Source organism: Drosophila melanogaster, chromosome 3L (assembly GCF_000001215.4).
Source record: "Drosophila melanogaster chromosome 3L".
NCBI lineage: Eukaryota > Metazoa > Arthropoda > Insecta > Diptera > Drosophilidae > Drosophila > Drosophila melanogaster.
In genome coordinates, this window is record NT_037436.4 from 10383901 (window position 1) to 10389526 (window position 5626).

The following is a 5626-nucleotide window of genomic DNA, read 5'->3' on the forward strand; positions in this document are numbered from 1 at the left end:
CCCAACTGCGTTGAAGGGTTGATCATACGACCCCAACCATTCACAACTTACCCCAATGAGAAGTACCGCCCACAGAGTGTTTATAAGTTTTTGGCTATTTGACTGCCGCCTGTTTGTTGCCAGTTTGCTGTGTGTGTTTGGCTTTGGTCCGAAATGGAATTTTGTTAGCTAATTGAATTTCAGTTGCAACTCATTTGCCATGCACAGTCCGTAGGAGAGGGGTAGAAAAGGGGGGGGACTTACGGTTTGGCTTTTGGCCATTTAATTGCTGTTTTAATTTTGCAAAACAACAACGGCACCCGTTTTTGGCACAAAAAAGGCAACGAATCGCTTTTGGGACAAAGAGTTTTTGGTGCGTTGTTGCTTTTGCTATCGATCAAGTTGGAGACAACAAATTAAAGCAACTACAACACACATTATGTTGATTAATGAAACAAAAACGCCCACAAGGCAAATAAAAAAATCAGCAAAAACCCCAAATATGTAAAATACATGGAACAGGAAGCTTGCTGAGATCAATTAAAACTAAATTTTTATCAAGCTAAAATAAAACTTGTAAATTTAAAAATGTATATAAAATTTAATTTCGATTTATCTTATATTTAAGTTATTGTTCTAAAGAAAGACGTTCCAATTCTATAAATAGTTTATAATATTTGCTTCTGAACTATTTATTTCACCAAAAAAAATGTTTAAATAATGTATTATTATTTTATTTAATGGCTCATTGATTGCTTTATTAAGAGTTATTTATTTTAGACTCAAAATGAGTAACCAAATCGTGGAAAAGCACGAATAAATTTAGGTGAGCCTGTAAATTCAAAAAAAAAAAACACTGTAGTAAAAAAATTGATTTAAATACGCGTGACATGCGCCTGACTTTTGCACTCTGCGCGCGCCGCCACAGAAAAAATACAACCAAAGTGGGCAAGAAGTAAAAAAAATAAAATAAAATAAAATAGGTCCCAATAAAGCCAACAAAACCGCAACTGCCCCGCCCTCCGCCTACCGAACCCCTATATTATATACCACAGCTCTCCCCAGCTCCCCCCTCTGTAAAACCCAGTTCCCTCCTTATCCTCACAGACTTTCAGTCAGCACAGAGCTTAGCACAGTTTGCGTTTTGGGCACACACAACTCACTCGCATCGTGTGATTATTTTGGATTTTAGATTTTATACATATTCGTGTACTGTAAGAAAAGACTTTGATTTAATTTAAAAACTTATAATTAATATAATATAATATAATTTTATGCCTTAGTGTAACTATTGGAATTTAAGTCAAAGTATTGGAATAAAATAAATGTCCATTCGCCTTGTCCGATTGTCCGTACTTTAACATGTCCGTATGTCCTTATGTCCGCATGTCCCTTTGTCCATATTTTCGTCTTATTTGTATACCCCGTAGCTCAGAAAATTATGCAAGTATCATGAAAAATATATATATTCGATTATATTATCTTCTCAAAACGTTTTTCTCATTAGAACTACATCTTCTGCTGTCACCTACTCTTTTTAAAAATCTGTTTCAAGTTTATGGCAATTAAGCCCATTTCTCCTTGTGCATTTTGTATATTTATGCAGTGCGAGTTTTTTTATATTTTTTTTTTTTTTTTTTTTGTATTTTTCCTCAGCTGAGCCTGCGCGCCTGATTCATGCTGTGATTTCCTGAAAAAAAGAAAAGTACAAAAAGCGAAAATCTTGCCGCAGCTTTAGACGCAAAGTCAGCCTCAGCTTTGGCCAACAACAAACAAAATTGACGTGACTATGACATGACGCGATGGTTGTTGTAGTTTTTCGTTGTTTTTGTTGTTGTTGCTGTTGTGGTTGTTGATTCAGTTGTTGTTGTTGTTGCTGCCCGCCTGGGCATTATTATTTGCAATTGCCGTTTGCTGTCTTTGCCCGTTCTAGTTGCTATTGCTGATTGCCATTGTCTGCCGAAAAAGCAGTAAGCTCCAGCAGGAAAAAAAAAGAAGGAAAAATAAATGTATAAAAAATAAAGAGCTGGCACAGCTTCGTCCAGCAGCAGCAACACAAACAACAATCGCTTCGTCTACGTCGCTTTTTGATTGTGTTGCTCGGTTTGATTGAAGCCTTTCACTCCATGCTCCATGCAAGGCAATTGTCGTTGATGTTGTTGCTTTTCGTTTTGTAGTTTTATTATTAAAATTACCAGCAGCACCAGCAACAACAAAAACAACAACAACAACACCAGCATCAACTCTTTAGCTACTAAACATAACTTAATGTCTATGAAACAATTAACGAAATGCTGCAGCAAGAACAGCAGCCACTGAAATTGATGTCAATATAATGGCAAAATAATGGCATAGCTTCAGTATATCTTTTCGACTGCTGCAGACTGGTGATCGATGGTAGAAAAACACTCGACAAAAAAGTTAATATTTAAAAGTACTAGTAGCTAATCTTACACATTCATCAGGATAATGTATAGGATGTGAAATATAAGTACCTCTATTACACTTATAAGATATAATGCTTAAATACAGATTCTTGGCTATTATAGAATAATATGTATTTGTAAAATATTTTCAATGACCTGCAGCATTACTTTTTGCTCAGTGTACCGACTAGTATTGATGACGCTGATTGCTGACTTGGCCGACACGTTGCTGGTCTTTGACGTTTTCTAAAATGATTGCAACGAATTACACACAACAGCCGCAACCGAGTGCCGAGCAAAACCTTTCATAAAAAACAATGCCAATGCTGACATCGAATCAATGTAACTACCAGGCTAAGTTAAGACTCCACTCCACTCCAATCCAATCGGCAATCCACTCCAATCGACGACTCCAACTCTCCAACTTGGCGAAAAGGAAGCAAAGACAGTGCAGCAAGAAAAGAAAAAATACAAACTAAATAAAACAAAACAAAACAGACGGCACATTAAACATGCATCCTGTCTGTGCCAAGGTTGCCGCATTTGCCGCTCTGTAACTCTGCAACAACTCGGCTGAAAAAGCCAACCTCAGAAAGATATACTTTGCCACCAACGCCGACGCGAAGAAGCAGGTGTTACCAACAATTACTTTGCACACGGCTGGCTGACTGGCTGGTTGGCTGGCTGGCTGACTGGCTGACTGGCTGCTCCCTCGCAGATGAAGACAAAACTAAAAAAATACTTGAAAAAAACTCCAACTGCAACACCGGCAACAACAGCATGTTGCTGCTGCGCCAGTTGTTGTTTACAACTAGACAGGCTCTAAAGCTAGACTCTGGGTTTCTACCCTGGCGGATGCTGGCGCATATTAAGCGCAAACTATTAAAAATAAATCATGGCACAGTATCAAGATCGGGCAACGACGAAGACCCGCTCTTGGATGTTGCATGTGCTGGATGTTGCCGCTTGTATGTCGCTGCATGTTGCTGCTGTTGTGGCCAAGCGCCGTGCGGCGCTTTTGCATGCCACTGCTGACTACACTGAGAGCAAAGCGACATTCGTTTGAGTTGTGCTTGAAGATTTTTAAAATTGTAAATAATATTAAAAGGAAGAAGGAAGAACCATTGAGCTCTATACTATATTTGTACGAAGTAAATATCACCATATTTATTTTCCAAGTGTACTGACCGCTGTCCACCTTCAGGACAGGAGAATGCTGGTTGGTAAAACTCCTATATTGGACTTGCCAATAATGTCATTGTGCTGCAACTGCCATGCCAAAAGACAGCCAACGATGCCCCGGGTGGACTATGTGGAGCAGTTGTTAAAGGACAAACAAAGGGACAAATGATTGTTGCTGCCGTTGCAGCGGCATTCACATGTAGCAGATCGTACACTTGAAGAAATGCAAATGGGCCAACGGAGAGGGAACACTGAGATTTGCCAATGAATGAAGAGTTATTGGCGTTGGCAAGATGATTTTATTGACATTAATTTTGTTTAAATTTACATTTCAATCTTTCTGTTGTAGATATACATGTTACTTTTTCGCCAGCGTATTTACAGATTGCCGGGGGAGTTAAGAACCCAGCTAGTTAAAGCTTATGTAGCTAGAGAGCCTTAGGTTGCTGTAGTTAAGGGGCATATATTGATACAGAATACGGACTGATAAGTGAATCATTGCGATGTTCGCTACAGCAAAAAGGGTCGCAACTAGATTCGCGTTGCTTTTTACGATGATAAATAAACACAGAGCACATGTTGCACATGTTGCACATGTTGGTAACCAGCTATCCGGAGAGGAAGCGATCGGATCTCTAGTTGGGTACTTATTATAGATAGATACACCAACTGTTGCTGCTCATTATGACTAGCCCGGATATTAGTGTCACATGCAACAGATTTGGCTGCAAGCAACATGTTGCTGCTGCTGCCGTTGCATATCCGGCTGCCCACAACAATTGCGCGGCATTTAACTGCCAAATCAGCGTTACTTATTGCAAATACGTAGCATGCTGCCATCAGCCGCACCAGCAGCAGCAGCAGCAACAACAACAATTGCTAATGGCTTGCAGCGGTCGTCCATTGGTGCTGCACGGCAGCAACATGCAACAAGAGTTGCTGCTACCGTGCCTTAGACATTTTGCTGGACAGAACAACAAAAAATTTATGGTTTCCCTATTACGGCTTTGACATGTATTGGTGGAATTATTTTTAGATTTATTGATTACGCGTTCGTCGTAGCTCGTCGCGTAGTTGTTGCTGACGCTGCTGCTGCTGACCATTCTTGTTGTTGTTGACTGTAATCGCTTGGCTCTATTAAAAACAACAAAACGTTTATGCCCCTGCCTTTTGGCACGGATGTGTGGGCAAATTCAACGGCCAGTCAAGAGCGAACAAAGTAGCAACAACGATTGCTGCTGCTGCTGTTGCTGCCACTAATGTTGCTGCTGCGTGGTCGCTACTGTGGGCCACTTAGTTTGCTGTTGCATCCAGCCGATCGTCTGACAGCCGTTTAATATTGAAAACGTTGATCGGGAGGCGCCCTAATGGGGCGAAAAGATTGGATTGGCATGCCAGCGAGAAAAAAAGAAGCGAAAAGCAAGAAATATATATATGTATATATAAATAAAACAGAGTTCTCTGTACCGGTTCCATTGGCCAAAACCAGTCAAATTTGTTATTGTCGCTCGCTGATAAGCAGCAAAAGATCTCACATTAGCCGGGCACACTAACTGTCCGGGGAAAAGCTTTACAAAATTTTACGATCTCAATTAAATGTCAAATGAAATGCCAGAAAATTGCTATTTATGCGACGAACCCGAGCCAGTGGACAATCACAACACAGCAACACTGACTGCAGGTCTGTCTACGATCATTTCTAGGGAAATAAAATCAAATAGAAAATCCAAACAAAATGCGGTAGTGCACTTGAAAAAAGAGACTTGGCATTAAAAGAAAAATCAAAGAGATACCTTTTGATTGAAATGCTTGATGTTCCAATTTATTTGTATATTTCCCAATTGTTATAAAATTTTTTTTGACAAATGGACCAGAATAGTCTACATTCATCTAGACTTAAGCTTACAATTTTCTAGTCACAAATTTCTATTTATTTAAGTGTAAAAAAAACAGCCACTATGGCTTTGGCTCTGCGGCAAGCCGCCACGTTTAATATCACATTTTGATCATGACAATTTCTTTGCCATGTTTATGCAACT

At 39.6% G+C, this 5626-nt stretch overlaps 1 long non-coding RNA gene across 1 annotated transcript; it reads left to right on the plus strand.

Annotated features, from left to right (window-relative positions):
• The first annotated feature begins 2549 nt into the window (after nucleotides 1-2549).
• On the plus strand, nucleotides 2550-3897 carry lncRNA:CR45245 (long non-coding RNA:CR45245). Its single transcript, NR_124853.1, has one exon. It is a non-coding gene; the product is annotated as a long non-coding RNA:CR45245 (long non-coding RNA).
• Nucleotides 3898-5626: the final 1729 nt, after the last annotated feature.